We start from the raw sequence: 18,309 nt of genomic DNA, 5'->3' as shown, positions 1-18,309 counted from the left end.
CAATGCGTGTGATCAAAACCCAAAATGCTCCAAGGTACATGAACAAGCAATAATAAAAGCACGGAATTGTGTGAACGCCTCCCACAATACACCAAACAGCCAAAAAGTGTGCATGTGAATGCCCAAAATGCACCAAATTGGTTACATGGCACACGAGCCACCTCCGCGAAGCTCAAAGCATGTGAACAAGCCCTGATACATGTGAACATGCCCAAATAGTCATGCGTGAATAAACTCGCCATAAAACCCAAGCATGTGAATAATCTCCAATGTCCCACACATAGCGTGTAAACAAAGGCTTAAAAGTCCCCAAATCTCTACACGCCCAAGCCACCCGCTACGTGTATGCGTGTATACACGCCACATCACCAAGGTGGTAAAATAAAAATTGAAAATTTGAGAAAGGCCCTAAGAAATCAAGGTAGCCAAGGATAGGAAATGTAGACCAAAATGTGGATTGTGGGCAAATAAGAGAATGAAAATGGCCAAAGTGTGGAGGCCAAAATGTGAAAAGGGGGTCCAAACCTAACTCAAAAAATCTTAAAGAACTCTCACGTTATTGGTGGCCTTTTAGTTTTTTCCTTCTCTCCTTCCTTCCATGTTCCCACTCTCATATTCAGCTCCTCAACAGCCTTCTTTCCCAACGTTAATGGCTGAGAACTCCCACCTTCTAACGGGCTGAGGTAATGATGCTTGTATGAAGTGTGAGCCTAATGAAGTGTATATTTTTTAATTATTTGGTTATCTGGACAAACACTGCAGTGGGGCTGAGCTTGTTAGTGATGAACTGCAAGCTTCAAATGCTTGCTTGTGCTACAGCTTGCACTACTGCCTAACGTTAGCAACGAAACGCTGCTATGCCTGCTAGTTGGCGTGTGCATGTTGATATTATCAACAACGAACAAGAGAGAATGATGCGCCTGCTGTGAATGCACCACCGCCAACGCTTAGCAGATCTGCTTGTAATCGAACTGGCCTAATGATCCACTAAACAATCCACTGATCAACTGAACAATCCACTGACGCTCTGGTTATGAGCGAGGTGGCTTGCACCTACGCAGCCCTCAGCTCTAAACTTTAAGCAATGACTGCTAAAACAGTTGGTTTTTGTTGTGAACGCTTGAGAGAGAAAAGAATCTCTGTCAAAAGAAACGGAGAGGGAGGCTGACACGCTTGAGAGAGAAGAGAATCTTTGTTGGACTCAGCCAGGACCCTTCATCAAAGGAAAAGGGGAGAATCTGGGCGAGGCTGTGGAGAAATGGGTGGAAGCCATAGAAGAGTATTTTGACGTCACAGGCTACAATGAGAGGAGCAAAATGGCTCTTGCCCGGTTGAAAATAGTGGAAACAGCCAGGGTAGCATAGAGGAACCACTGTGACACCAACCATCTGGACAGAAATACTCAAAGGAGGACTAAAGGTAATTGCTCTTCAGCTCCTTCTCCAGGGAGAATACAAACAACAATCTGACCCAGCTTTTGGCATGCAAAAGATTGATTGTCTATTGGTTTGAAATGATATCCAGCCTTTGCAGCCTGAATAACATATATGGTATCATCATAAAGAGGTCTAGCAACATATGAACCATCCTTCTCTTTGACCAATGCTATAATGTGGCATGTTCTGTAACGCTGAGCCTCAGAAGGCGATGAAGCGATGACTCTGAACAAAACGTAGAGAATGGACTGAACGTTGAACGTTGAATCTTGAAATTAGAAAAATGCTTAAACGGCTTCTTGTACTTCGTCTGCTTGCAAACCTGCCCAAAGCAAAGCTGAAAGCTGTAGCATGAATATCCGCAACATGATCAGAGCAGCTTGATCTTCTTCTTGCCTCTGTCGCGTGGGCTTCTGTATCTGCACGTAGCCCTGGTATGCGTTGCTAAAATGGTCAAGTAGATACCTCCAATGATGCTGTTAACGCTGGCCTACGTGCTGTAATTGCTTTCTGTAGAAAATGGTTGCAGGGTTGTGTTAGGTTTGACTGTCAAGCCAATGATGCGTGCCACTATGACGCTATGGCCCAATAACATAGCACTTAAAGCCACTCAACAAACAACTCTTCTCAAGCATAGTCTGTAGCGTCTGAAGCTTCCCTTAGACACGGCTGTACGATGCGTGTTGTAAACCTTGCAGCTTGTCATTCATAGTAGTGTTTTCCATCACTTGAAAGATTGTCTTGTCTGGCTTCAAGAGATAGGGACTGAGTTCTTCTTGCTATTCTATAAAATCTCCTTCCCATAAGTAGTGTGTATGACTTTAACCATGAGATCTCGAAGCCTGGTTTTATGCAGGGATGTTGTGCTTCTAATAGCTCTTCTTTGTAAGAACCACAAAGTCCTGATTAAGATCATACTTTTTGAAAGTTGTTCAAGTGGCTTGATCCTCGAGCTACCTGGTTGTTTGTAATGATGTTAGGCTTTGTTGATGTTGATAAGACACTTTGATGGCTAGCTACTTTTGAAAGTTGTTCAAGTGGCTTGATCCTCGAGCTACCTGGTTGTTTGTAATGATGTTAGGCTTTGTTGATGTTGATAAGACACTTTGATGCTTTGATGGCTAGCTAGGTTAGAAGACCCCTCCTATGCTGCCCAGCTTGCTGTAAATCCTTGAAGGTTGCTAACCAATCAATGGCTGGTATTCCCACACCAACAGCCAACACAACTCAAGCCTTCTGCTGTATGGAGCATATTGGCTAGTGCCAATGGTATGGGTTCAACTCCCAGTGAAGCTGTCTTGATTTACAATAAACAGTTGTTGCAGAAAAATCAACCTCAAGGGGCATACATTCAGCAATCTTTGTTGTATAAGTTTGTTAAGCATTAATCTTTAAAAGATTAATACTAATCTATGATAAGACCTTGTTTTTACACAATTCTGAAAAGATTTAACTGTTTTTGGACACTGTCTTGCTCAAGAGTTACATCATTTCATTGTTGTTGTTCTCTCTGTAATTCACTGCTCTCTTGAAGCTTTTACAATTTCCTAGAAATTGTTATACAATCTGTATCCCAAGTTGTCAAGATTCACTTAATCTTTCACCAAACTGTGAAATCTTGCACAAGTTTTCAAGAAATTTCACTTTAGAACAAGATTAGGGTTTAGGCAAACTCATTGCACCATTCTTGCTCCTCCACATTTAGAAGGAAATTGAGTTTTTGCACTTTTTCTTGAAAATCTGTACCAAATCTTGGAAATCTGTTCAAAACTGTAGGGTGAATCTGCACTCAGCACAGCACTTTGCAATTCTGCAATAGAAATCTGAGAACTCTGCACACCAATTTGGATTCTCTGCACAATAATCTGAATACTCTCTGCACAACAATATGAATATTCTATGTAGTAATCTGAAAACTTTGCAACAAACTTAATTTTCTGTATCACAATCTTCTTCTTGCAATGCTTCTCCAAGAACTCAAGATTTGGGAATCTAGGGTTTGTTCTTAGACAAACAAGAGCTTAAAGGATTAATATTTTAAACTATAGACTCTCTAACCAAAGTAATGGAAGAAAATCATTCCAAATTGATTACTAAATCTTTGCAAACTCTAATTTCAAAAATCAAGAAAATTTTCAAGAAAATCAAGATCAAGAAGATCAAGAAATTCAAAAAATCAAACACTAAAGTGGATTAGGGTTTTGAAAATAGTGTTTAATACAAATTAAAAAATTATTAATTTTGCTAATCTTGTCAAAACAAGAAATTAGCAAATCTAAAAACTGTATAAAAATAAATTTTAAAAATGATTAACACTAATCAAGATCAAGATAATACATTCTAAAAAATTATATTAACAGTAATCCGAAAATAATTATCACTAATCAAGATCAAGAAAAAGTATTCTAAAAATTGAATTAAGCATGATCCAAAAATGGTTATCACTAATCACTACCTAAGCAAGGATCTAAGCCAAGTGCTCTGATATACCGATGAAAGAAAGGTGAATCTAGATTAGTTTAAGATTATCCTAATTAACCTAGATTAGGAAAAAGCAAGAGAGGTTAGCACTAAGCAATATGGAAAGTAAATGCAATGAGTATCACAAGATGTCAAAAAGGTATAATACTCCTAGAGCACCTGCCTTTTATAGTCCCAAGGCCCATGTGTCCTAATCCCACATGTAAATGACCCTAAGTCCATGTGCCTAGGCCCATCCCATGTGCATTGCATGTGCATCCTAAGAACACTTTGTTAAATGTCCATTATACACACTGTCTTGTACTAGCATATGTTCACATCATCCTTCTACAACCTATTTTCTCCTCCACTAGGCTTGTCTCTATCATGACTCCATTGGGCTTAGAAAACCTCACATATTTGCCCCCACCCCATGCTGAAACACTTTAAAGTGTTTCACTCTGTGTGAGATCCCGATCTCCACCACGCAACGGATTCGGGGTACTAGCAGCGGAAGTAGCACATCGTGCGCGGGTAGGGGTCTCACACTCGGGGCCTCGCCCCCACGGATATCCGGACAAGAGACTAATCCGTCGGTTTGTCCAAAACCGAAACCGGAAAAACTCCCTTTACCCGGAAAGCATGGGCGATTCCACCAGATAACTCTTTACTCTAAACGTAGTCAAGATCATTATGGATCAACTGATCTGACTGCACCTTTAACGGTACTTGGTCAAATCAAGGAAGAAACTTGCACTTGGATCATTGGGATCAACACTTTTTTCCCCATCAAGAGGCACAGCCGTTGATTCCTAATGATCTAAGTGCAAGTTTCTTCCTTGATTTGACCAAGTACCGTTAAAGGTGCAGTCAGATCAGTTGATCCATAATGATCTTGACTACGTTTAGAGTAAAGAGTTATTTGGTGGAATCGCCCATGCTTTCCGGGTAAAGGGAGTTTTTTCGGTTTCGGTTTTGGACAAACCGACGGATTAGTCTCTTGTCCGGATATTCGTGGTGGGCGAGGCCCTGAGTGTGAGACCCCTACCCACGCACGATGTGCTACTTCCGCTGCTAGTACCCCGAATCCGTTGCGTGGTGGAGATCGGGATCTCACAGTTGGTATCAAAGCTAATAAAGATAATTAAATTCTTATCTGAAATTGGTAAATAAAAATTCAAAAACAGCATTTTCATAATGTATTTTCATTCCGTAAGCTTCTTTAATGAAGAAATTTTAATCAAAGAAATTATTTTTATAGATGGAAGTTCCCCATTTATCTGGTATTCCCGACCTCACCCAGTCTCAAGATATGATTACATTTGCCTTCGAGCATTTCATCTCTTCTGCTTCAACTCAATCAAGCCGAGCAAGACTCGCACGCCATTTCGCGGATTTATTTTCCTACCCCAGCGGAGAGAATACAGCAGAAGTGGTTTGCAGGGCAATATGTCCACGCCCATTGCAACCGCCGTACAATGCTGTGGGGCAGAATCTCTCATTGACTATGATCCTGTTAAAGCTGAAAATGGTGCGTGGTGTCATTCTATATCATTCGACACCTCGAAATTTCAGACTTTCATGTCAAATTTATAGACTCCTTAGTCAATTTATCCCTAAGGAGAAAATAATAACTCCCTTCGTAGTTAGAGAACTTATGTAACAGGGCATGACTATGGCCCAGTACCGTCGTCTTATGCATCTCTCGAGGAGATTTTGAATTTTGGAGCCGAGCCACTCTATGTACTTATTGCAACTTGTATATAAATATACAAATGTTTTTTTTACGGACGATCGGATAAAGAAAAATCTATTTATCAGACTTAAGTCATAGATCTCCAATAAGATCAACTGAGGAGCCAATTATGTCAAAAGTTTATCAAGACGCACAAAAAGGTTGTAATTGTTGATATAATTCATACAAATTATTAATTCAAATTGAAATTCGTAAATTAGTAATTGGGTCTTCAATTGGAAGTACTGCAATTGTATGGAACCCTGACTTGCTTGAGACCTAGACATGATGGTATTTACCTTATAGTTTCAAGTATCATGACTATCCGTATATACCGAGGGTATAACTGCAGCTCTTTACCGACAGTATATACGAGTAAATCTAAGACTTGAAATTATAAGCGTTAATGCTATCCAGATGATGATTTTGAATGTGGTTGATATGATTTTTAATTCTGTTTGGGAACTGATAAATTGATTTGGATTCTGATTGAAAAATGATGATCCCTGAAAATGGGTTGAAATGTAATAAGCTGAGCAAAACCACAATGTGGATGATTGGGACGAGTCCCTGTAATGATAAATGATGAAAATGATTCAGCAAATCTCTATGAGATTAGTGGATTGTGCTGTCAAATTGCTACTGTTAATACTTGAGATGGTAGATCAAGTTAAGGGATGACAAATTGAGAACTTGCTTAACTTAAATTCCGTGGAGGAATGTTCAGAAGGAAATTTTTCGGTCTAATGGACCATTATCGTGTTAAAGATATGAATGATATGATCTGAATGAATTGTTATTTAATGATGAGTTCTATATAAGGGATATTTATCCCCATATTCTGTTGGGTTGACCGGAATATAAGGAACCCCAGAATAAATTGGATCTTAAGTAAAAGAGTTGTCCTCTACTTGCGAGATGAGGACATCTTGCACCTTTTAATGTAAGATTCCTCCCCCAGCCTTAGAGGTATACAGGAGTAAGAATCTCCCTTTCGGATCTTATAATTATTCTCTCTCTAAAATAAAAGAAAGATTCTGTTTAAAAAGGGAAGACACTTTCCCCAGAATACCTTCTCAGGAGCCCACTTGTTTTAAGGACTCAGAACGATGAGTTCAGAATTGAGAACTGGTATTTTGGATGCCAAGGTTCTAGTCATCAGTTAAAAGACGGCCCGACTCCTACCATGGAAAGGGCACAAGGAAGTCTAGAACCTAAATTCAGAGACCAATTCCTTCATACCAATCTAATCAGGGTCCATCTCAGACAAGATTACTTAACTCCATTAACTAGGTCCGACCCATTGATTAGGGTCGAGATGACCAGTCAAATGCTTGGCGACTTAGAACATCAGATGCAAGCAATTCATAAAGATATAAACGCTGCCTAGGATTGACAGAGACAATATACGGATAAGAAGAGGACAGTCAGAGAAATCAAAGAAGCAGTTATAGTCTTCAATTGAATACGGACCAAAAGAATTTCTTTATCTCTAGGGGAGTATAAGTAGTTATCCCCCAGATATTGTGGACCAAAGGAAGTAAGTGACTTAACCTACGAACTTCTTTTATCTCCTCATCTCAAAGTTCTTAACGCCTTCTATGGAATAATGTGCCAAACCTAAATCATGGAAAGACGGTAAAACTCCAGTGGCAAGATACCGTTGGCTTCTAGGTTACGCTAACTCCTTCCTTTATATAAGTCGTAACTTTTACTTATCGCTCATAGTAATCTTACTTCCATCGATCTCCTTCTTCTTAATCTCCTTCATGGCTTGGCAACAGGAATTAGTTTTATCCATGATGATTTCTCACCTTCAAGACGCAAGCGAGTTTGTGAAGAAGGATTTTATAGAACAGTATGAGCGCTCACTTTTTCCTCAATTGGGAACGTCTGTAGCTCAGACCAAATGGCGGACCTATCAAGACATAACTAGGGTAACACCTTGGGGTCAACAGCACTTTCGCAACAATGTCCGCTTGGCCATGGTTATTGAAGCCTTGGGTTTGGGTCCCCAATACTACTGCGTCATGAGATCAAGACATCTTGGGTTTTCTGAGGGGGTCTTCTTACTGGCGTGTTTTCTTCCTCATCAGAAGATATGCCTTTACCCCGTTTTTTGGTTTGCCTCTCAGAGGTCCTTTTGTTAGAACACCTCATACCACTGAGATAGGCGCGGCAATAACCAACAGAATCATTCCCATAGATGAGTTACCTTATACGTGCGCAGCTTGTGAGTGCTGCTTTTGTGATCATATGATAGACGGGCTTATGGAAGTGTAAAGAGTTCTTCTATCTTTACTGTAAAGAGTTCTTCTATCTTTACTGTATATGTTCCAAGAATGAATAAAGTTTAAATCTTGTTCTTGTCTTAACCCTTACTCTCTTTGAGATTTTTTTAATTGTTGATTAATCTTAATTAAAAAATTTCTCTCAGTCTCATACTTGTGCATCTTGCGAAATTACCCCAGTTTGCGAGATAAGGGCATCTCGTTTTTCAAGTGGGAGAGAATGTAAGATTCCTCCCCAGCCTCTCAAAATATCCAGCATCTTCCCCTGTAATCAATCCCTCTTCAGAAATATAAAAGACTTGTTTCTAGCTGTTTTAACCTAGAGAGAGAAAATATTCTAGAGAGAGAGAATATTCAAATTTTTAATATTTTTGGATAGAAAATTATCTCATCTTATTAAAATAAGTTCCCCTGAAACAGAAATCCAAAAAGAACTTTCTAATGTGCAATTGGAATTAATTGGAAATGGGTATAAAGGACCTTAGCCTAAGGGTTTTCAGAAATTTTTGGATTATGGTCCAATTAAGGTTCCTATGGGCCAATAGCATCAATCCATGTGTAGGGAGGAGATGAATCTAATTTGTAAAAGAAGATACCCAAAAATGAGTAAATGCTCACATAAGATGAAGAGTTGAAAATGTACAAGGTTTATTAGTAAAAAACTATGAGCAATATTAAAAATATGAGATATTTTGGGTATCCAAAAATGAGTAAATGCTCACATAAGATGAAGAGTTGAAAATGTACAAGGTTTATTAGTAAAAAACTATGAGCAATATTAAAATGATTCCATTATGACACATATGTAAGGAAGGGGAGTTCTTTAAAGGAGGTGCATATTTCACATAAGATGAGTTGAAAATGTACAAGGTTTATTAGTAAAAAAAAAACTATGAGCAATATTAAAATGATTCCATTATGACACATATGTAAGGAAGGGGAGTTCTTTAAAGGAGGTGCATATTTCACATAAGATGAAGAGTTGAAAATGTACAAGGTTTATTAGTAAAAAAAACTATGAGCAATATTAAAATGATTCCATTATGACACATATGTAAGGAAGGGGAGTTCTTTAAAGGAGGTGCATATTTCACATGCTTGAATGAGTTTTAAACTCATAAAAATTGAGATATTTCATCTCTCCTCTCTCCTAATTCAAGTCTAGTTCCAAAAAGTTAACTTAACTGACCTAAAAATGGTCAAAAATTGACCAAACTGATTTGAAAAATTCTAGAATCAGTTTGTTTGGTTAGTAGGAGCTCAATTTTTCCTATAAATAGAAGCCTCCCCCTTGTTGAAAAATATATAGTGTTTATGCATCGTTACTCTACTCCACCTAAGCCAAGAACTATGAATTCATTAATAATTCACTAGTTTTTGGAGCTTCCCTCTTTCTTCAATCCCTATTGGTGGCTCCATCAACATACTTAACCAATTGATTGGTTGGAGGCCTCTACCGTGAACAAAGAATCAAGCAATTTGTAAGGTAATTAGTGAATATTGATCTTTTCTATAATTTCTCAATGTTTCTTTCTTCTCAACCTCTCTCAAGCTTGAGAAGCTTAATTGGTATGGTTTTTTTAAATGCTATTGAAGTTAATTGGTGAATAGTAGTGAAGAGTTACATAATTTAATAAATGCTATTGAAGTTAATTTCCATTTATGTTTAAATTCTAATGGTTTTTATGTAATTTCTCTCTCTCACTCAAGAAATGGTCATACTCATGACCCATTCTCAATCCAAATCAAGCTTTTCATAAAGCTTTTCCTTAACCCAAGATTAAGCTATGCTTGAGGCCAAATTAATGGCTTTTTTCTATGCTTTTAGTTTATGTATATTGATGATTCAATCCATTATGGATTAATGATCCAATTAGAGATCATTTTAATTATTTCTTTAATGATAAGCTTTATCCCTTCGAAAAATTGAGATTTATCAGTCATAGCAGCAGCGGAGCTATGGCAAAATTTTTATAAAAATTATGCATAAAATAATTTCATCCAAAGCATAAAAAGAGGACTTCCTACCATATTCTAGGAATTATCATCCTAGATTAATTGAAAGATATTCATTGTAATCATAGAGAAATTGATTTTTATATTATGCATTATTGATTTTCATGCATAGAGCTATGCATAAAAGATTATTATTTTAACATAAAAGTGTTACTTTTATCATATTTGGATTTCATGCATAGAGGTATGCATAAAAGATTACTATTTTAACATAAAAGTGTTACTTTTATCAAATTTTAATTTTCATGCATAGAAGTATGCATAAAGGATAATTTTTTTATATTAAAAGTGTTACTTTTATCATTTTTAATTTCATGCATAGAAGTATACATAAAGGAAAATTTTTTATATCAAAAGTGTTACTTTTATCATTTTTAATTTTTATGCATAGAAGTATGCATAAAGGAAAATTTTTTATATCAAAAGTGTGAAGTATGCATAAAGGAAAATTTTTTATATCAAAAGTGTTACTTTTATCATTTTTAATTTCATGCATAGAAGTATGCATAAAGGAAAATTTTTATATCAAAAGTGTTACTTTTATCATTTTTAATTTTCATGCATAGAAGTATGCATAAAGGAAAATTTTTTATATCAAAAGTGTTACTTTTATCATTTTTAATTTTCATGCATAGAAGTATGCATAAAGGAAAATTTTTTATATCAAAAGTGTTACTTTTATCATTTTTAATTTTCATGCATAGAAGTATGCATAAAGGAAAATTTTTTATATCAAAAGTGTTACTTTTATCATATTGGATTTCATGCATAGAGGTATGCATAAAAGTTGATTATTTTATTATAAAAGTATGACTTTTATCATAATTGAATTTCATGCATAGAGGTATGCATAAAAGTTGATTATTTTATTGTAAGAGTGTTACTTTTATCATATTGGATTTCATGCATATAGGCATGCATAAAAGATATTATTTTTATACTAAAAGTGTGATTTTCCTCATAAATGGATTTTATGCATAACTTAGATGCATAACTTAGATGCATAAGAGAAATTCTTTTATTCTAAAAGTGTAATTTCCTACCAAATTGAATTTATGCATAAGAAGATGCATAAAAGATTGATTTTAATTTCGAAAGTGTTAGTCTCCTTAAATGGAATTTATGTATAAATAAATGTGTAGAGAAATCTTATATCAAATATAAGAATTCTCTTAAAAAAAGATATGAAATGTGAAAAGATGTGATAAGATGTGTATGAGATGTGATAAGATTTGATAAGATGCGTATGGAAAGTGATAGGATGTGATAAGAGGTGTATGAGATGTAAAAAGATGTGATAAGATGTGTATGAGATGTGATAGAATGTGTTAAGATGAGTTAGGATGTGTTAAGATGTATATGGGATGTGTTAGGACGAGAATGAATATAATATGGTTGTATGAATATGATGTGGATGTATACATGTAGATGTATATGTATGAATGTGAATGTTGATGTGGATGTGGATGTATGGATGTAGATACGGATGTGGATGTATGTATGTGAATGTGGATGTATGAATGAGGATGTGAAAATGGATGTATGTATGTAGATGTGGATATATGTATGTAGATGTGGATGTATGGATGTGAATGTGAATGAAGAGGTGGATGTGGATGTATGGATGTAGATACGGATGTGGATGTATGTATGTGAATGTGGATGTATAAATGAGGATGTGAAAATGGATGTATGCATGTGAATGTGGATGTATGAATATGAATGTGGATGTGTGGATGTGGAAATGGAGGTATGGATGTATGAATGTGGATGTGGATGTATGCATGTAGATGCGTATGTATGAATGTGAAATTGGATGTATGATGTGGACGTACGAACATGGATATGTATGTAGAATAATGAATATGAAGATGTATGTGAGATAATGTGTAGTCTATATGAGTGAATGGATGAGAATGGAATGTGGAATAAGTAATGTGGTCCGAGAGTGGATAATATGGAAAGACAAGAGTTCGTTATAGAAATTGTATTTTGTGACTGTTTGTGACTGTTTGTAAATGACTGTTTTATGTCAAGAATGCTGGAGAAGCATTTTGACCGTCTTGAGGATTAAGGTCATGAAGACTGAACTGATAAAGTTGCAACTGCTGACGGAGAGTCAATGGAGGACGTCTCGCGTAGCAAGGTCGATCGAGGTCTTGACCAGCCTCGGTTCGATTTAAATGGTGAGCTTCCGGTACGGTGGATGAGGGACCAAGGAAGCGGCCTATGAGTGAAGCGCTAGGTCACCTGCGACGACGAGTGAAGGATCCTAGAGGGTGCTGACCATACGGTGTTCGGGCTCTGGGTCGCCGAAGATACCCACACGTGCGTCGTGGAAGATATTGGAACAAGGAGTAAGAGTTGTTTTCTAAAACAGGACATGGATCTGGTTGATTGACCTTGCTGGTCCTCAACAGATGAGTCCATGGCTCTTTTATATGGATCTGTGGGTTGATCTTGCTGATCTTCCATGGAGATTCCATTCTATTATATGAATATATTGCCAGTTACTATGAGCTAGGAACTATGGAAAAGGCCCCTGAGAGAACAGATGGTGAGCGTTCTGGTTGCCAATGATGCCATAAGTACACCGATGAAAGAATGACTGGAAATAAGGATTCAACCAGAGACTTTGAGGATTGTCATCAGTGACATAATGGTTTTATTAAAGGATTGTTTTAAAGCTAGTTGATGCTAAGAAAAAGGCAATTTCATATTGGGTGTGTAAGTGGTATGACTAGTTTTATGTTTGTATGAACTTCCGGCTAGGGGGCCTTGGAACTCTTTTCCTTGGTACCCGGGACAAAACCTAACCAAATTATTAATTGGATCCCATCACTACAGTGGTTGGGCGGTTGGCTAACCCATGGGACCGGATGGGGTTAGGCTGGACTGATGGATCCGTAAATCGAGATTTAATTTCTATTATTACGATAGATGAAGTAAATCCCGGATAGAAATTGTTCTATGGATAGGAATCAACGGCTGTGCCTCTTGATGGGGAAAAAAGCGTTGATCCCAATGATCCAAGTGCAAGTTTCTTCCTTGATTTGACCAAGTACCGTTAAAGGTGCAGTCAGATCAGTTGATCCATAATGATCTTGACTACGTTTAGAGTAAAGAGTTATCTGGTGGAATCGCCCATGCTTTCCGGGTAAAGGGAGTTTTTTCGGTTTCGGTTTTGGACAAACCGACGGATTAGTCTCTTGTCCGGATATCCGTGGGCGAGGCCCCGAGTGTGAGACCCCTACCCGCGCACGATGTGCTACTTCCGCTGCTGCTAGTACCCCGAATCCGTTGCGTGGTGGAGATCGGGATCTCACAGTATAATAAAATAATCAACTTTTATGCATACCTCTATGCATGAAATCCAATATGATAAAAGTAACACTTTTGATATAAAAAATTTTCCTTTATGCATACTTCTATGCATGAAAATTAAAAATGATAAAAGTAACACTTTTGATATAAAAAATTTTCCTTTATGCATACTTCTATGCATGAAAATTAAAAATGATAAAAGTAACACTTTTGATATAAAAAATTTTCCTTTATGCATACTTCTATGCATGAAAATTAAAAATGATAAAAGTAACACTTTTGATATAAAATTTTTCCTTTATGCATACTTCTATGCATGAAATTAAAAATGATAAAAGTAACACTTTTGATATAAAAAATTTTCCTTTATGCATACTTCTATGCATGAAAATTAAAAATGATAAAAGTAACACTTTTGATATACAAAATTTTCCTTTATGCATACTTCTATGCATAAAAATTAAAAATGATAAAAGTAACACTTTTGATATAAAAAATTTTTCTTTATGCATACTTCTATGCATGAAATTAAAAATGATAAAAGTAACACTTTTAATATAAAAAAATTATCCTTTATGCATACTTCTATGCATGAAAATTAAAATTTGATAAAAGTAACACTTTTACGTTAAAATAATAATCTTTTATGCATACCTCTATGCATGAAATCCAAATATGATAAAAGTAACACTTTTATGTTAAAATAATAATCTTTTATGCATAGCTCTATGCATGAAAATCAATAATGCATAATATAAAAATCAATTTCTCTATGATTACAATGAATATCTTTCAATTAATCTAGGATGATAATTCCTAGAATATGGTAGGAAGTCCTCTTTTTATGCTTTGGATGAAATTATTTTATGCATAATTTTTATAAAAATTTTACCATAGCTCCACTGCTAAGAAATAATTAAAATGATCTCTAATTCCATAATGGATTGAATCATCAATATACATAAACTAAAAGCATAGAAAAAAGCCATTAATTTGGCCTCAAGCATAGCTTAATCTTGAGTTAAGGAAAAGCTTTATGAAAAGCTTGATTTGGATTGAGAATGGGTCATGAGTATGACCATTTCTTGAGTGAGAGAGAGAAATTACATAAAAACCATTAGAATTTAAACATAAATAGAAATTAACTTCAATAGCATTTATTAAATTATGTAACTCTTCACTATTAACTTCAATAGCATTTAAAAAAACCATACCAATTAAGCTTCTCAAGCTTGAGAGAGGTTGAGAAGAAAGAAACATTGAGAAATTATAGAAAAGATCAATATTCACTAATTACCTTACAAATTTCTTGATTCTTTGTTCACGGTAGAGGCCCCCAAACAATCAATTGGTTAAGTATGTTGATGGAGCCACCAATAGGGATTGAAGAAAGAGGGAAGCTCCAAAAACTAGTGAATTATTAATAAATTCATAGTTCTTGGCTTAGGTGGAGTAGAGTAACGATGCATAAACACTATATATTTTTCAACAAGGGGGAGGCTTCTATTTATAGGAAAAATTGAGCTCCTAACCAAACAAACTGATTCTAGAATTTTCCAAATCAGTTTGGTCAATTTTTGACCATTTTTAGGTCAATTAAGTTAACTTTTTGGAACTAGACTTGAATTAGGAGAGAGGAGAGATGAAATATCTCAATTTTTATGAGTTTAAAACTCATTCAAGCATGTGAAATATGCACCTCCTTTAAAGAACTCCCCTTCCTTACATATGTGTCATAATGGAATCATTTTAATATTGCTCATAGTTTTTTTACTAATAAACCTTGTACATTTTCAACTCTTCATCTTATGTGAAATATGCACCTCCTTTAAAGAACTCCCCTTCCTTACATATGTGTCATAATGGAATCATTTTAATATTGCTCATATTTTTCTTTTTACTAATAAACCTTGTACATTTTCAACTCTTCATCTTATGTGAAATATGCACCTCCTTTAAAGAACTCCCCTTCCTTACATATGTGTCATAATGGAATCATTTTAATATTGCTCATAGTTTTTTACTAATAAACCTTGTACATTTTCAACTCTTCATCTTATGTGAGCATTTACTCATTTTTGGATACCCAAAATATCTCATATTTTTAATATTGCTCATAGTTTTTTACTAATAAACCTTGTACATTTTCAACTCTTCATCTTATGTGAGCATTTACTCATTTTTGGGAACTTATTTTAATAAGATGAGATAATTTTCTATCCAAAAATATTAAAAATTTGAATATTCTCTCTCTAGGTTAAAACAACTAGAAACAAGTCTTTTATATTTCTGAAGAGGGATTGATTACAGGGGAAGATGCTGGACATTTTGAGAGGCTGGGGAGGAATCTTACACTCTGTCTCCTACTCTTTGCTTATGTGGTCCTCTCCTTAGCAGGCTGACATACAACCCAACATCCTCCTGGAGCAAAAGGCTACAATATCATGACCCCATATCCTTTCAATGGAATCTATCCTTCCACCTGGATCAAACAAATGTAAGCAGCATACAAACAGCATCAATGTTGTGCCTCCATATTGAAAAGGTTGCACCATCCAAGCATACATTCTATCAAACCTTCTTCCAATCCCTCTATTTATCGACATTTTGCAATGTCATTCATCCTCTTCTATTTCATACCATCTCACATTGACTATTCTAAGGTCTCGGATCATCCCTGAACCCTTCACCACCAACACCATTTCTCATGTATACACATCATTTCATTATATGGATCTCACTCATATGACTCAAAGTGTACCTCCATCAAGCCTTCATCCCACATAGGTCCTAAAGCCCATAACTCTTCTGGATAAATAAGTTCAGCATGTCTCTTTGTAACCTACATCAATAGAAAAAATTTCCCCTTTCCCAACAACATCCCCACCATCATAGAATATCTTTTCATCCATACCACCCTCAAGGCTAGCTCTCTCAAAGACAAGAGAGATCTTAACATCAATGTCCCTAAGCCAAGCCTCCTCTTCCTTAGTTGCAAGATTACAACCACATAAAGATAGACTCCTTAAGCTCCAAGGCATACATGCCACACATACTTGGTCACCCAAATCATCAGTCTCATCTTTCTCTAAAAGGTCATGGATGTTTCCACTAACAACCTCACCTAGCATAAAGTCACAAGTCTCCTTAAAGCACTTCTCTTCCTGTAGAGTAGAATTTGCATGAAAATCATCATTATGTCTAGTCTTCATATTAACTAAGCCCTGAATCTTCTTCAAATACTATGCATCTTGCAAGAAACAACCCTTACTAAACACATCACAAACAACCACCTAGCTGGATATCTACACAACCCATATCCAAAGGCTCAACATCATTTGCACCAACATCCCCATTAACCACATCGAAGAAAGTAGCAGCAATATCATCAAGAAAGGTATTAACAATGCATGCAGAAGCATCATTCAACTTAGTTTTTGGTACATTGGGCTCTACATCTTGAACATGATTATGTTTAGCCACATGACCAGCCATTCCATCCTCTCTCACCTCACTTACATGCACTCCACATAAGTCCACATCTAGCTCCACAAGGTCTGATCCAAACCCATGTCATCATCAGCTTCATCTCAGGATTCTATAGAATAAGCATCACAACTATCAAAAGAGGTTGAATCAACCCCTGTATCCTTGTCCAACTCCTCTCCAAGCTCTAAAATATTTCTTGCCTTCAAATCATACAGTTTCCTCTTCTCTTTAGTCCTATAGCAAGTCAATGCAACCCCTGTACCAATCCTATCTAGACTTCATAGCAATCAACTAAGGTCTTTTTGAAATAATGGGGTATGCCCCAACCCTTATTGACATCACATACATATCAATCATCCCTTTTTACCCAAGCACATTTAGCTCCATGTTTTTAACCACACCAATCTGCTGGACCTTTGAATTATTGGCCATCTTTACACTGAAAAGAGACTTCCCTGTCACCTCTAGCCCAAGATCATACATGGCTCCTTTGTTTTATGACACACACCTGGGTCCACCATCAATGTAAAACTTATCGACCTTCTTGCCATGAACCTAGACATCCACAACAGGCAATATATCAGAAACCTTACTTAGCCAAACAACATTCGCTCTTCAGGTATTCTAATTCTAACTCTACTAACACTTGCAAGCTTGTGCCACTATCTCCTTATGCTAGAATTCGGTTTGCAGCAAAACCTATCCATAAGTGATATATTCCTTCTTATGTTTAACATCACATAGAAGACTATAAGGGGGTTGTCCAACTGAAAATCATCCATGCCAATCTTCCTTCTTCTAGCCCTAGCTTTTCCTTGCTTACTGGATTCAACTTGTTTCATAGTTGCCTTCCCCTTCTCTTGCTTCTTCTTGGATCTTGTCTCCCTACCTATTCCAACCTTTACATCCTTGTCCTCTTACTAGCCATAACATCAACCTCACCTTCCTCTTCCACAACCGCTTCAATCATATTCACATTACCCAAAGGTCCTTGAGGCTGCACTTATCCTTGTCTGGGCACCTGATTCCCATTAACTCCAACCCTATTGACACCATCCCTATTACCTTGTGGTCTTCGAGAATAGTGGGATATATACCCCTTAGCTCTATTCTTGGTTGACGACACTCAGGTGCTATATGACCCTCTCTCCACAATTGTAACATTATAAACGATCCATTCTATTTCTTGGTTACCTCTCCCCTTATGGTCTTCCTACTTGGTTTTGAATAGCTTGCATAGTAAGATTCAGGTTTCCAATTTGCTCTGTCAACTTTTGAATTTCTTGATGAAGCCCATCTTGCCCTCTATTTGACTCTACAACCCTTGGAACCTCAACATGGGGCTCCCTTTCCACATGCATAGCCATAGGAAAAGGTTCCACCACAAGCCTACTTGCTTCCCTGTTCTTTCTAGCTAGCTCTTGTTTCCTCATCTTCTTCCTCCATTGCTTTGTATCCATCCTCATTGATTCTGTAAATGTATTTGCATCTTTAAGCTCCACTTTCTCTTTAATGCTCCCACATGTAGCAACCCTATGAATCTGTCTTTTTTCATAAA

This window comes from Cibotium barometz, chromosome 12 (assembly GCF_041138505.1).
Source record: "Cibotium barometz isolate CiBa-2024 chromosome 12, ASM4113850v1, whole genome shotgun sequence".
Taxonomy (NCBI): domain Eukaryota; kingdom Viridiplantae; phylum Streptophyta; class Polypodiopsida; order Cyatheales; family Cibotiaceae; genus Cibotium; species Cibotium barometz.
Note: the sequence above shows the minus strand (reverse complement) of the source record.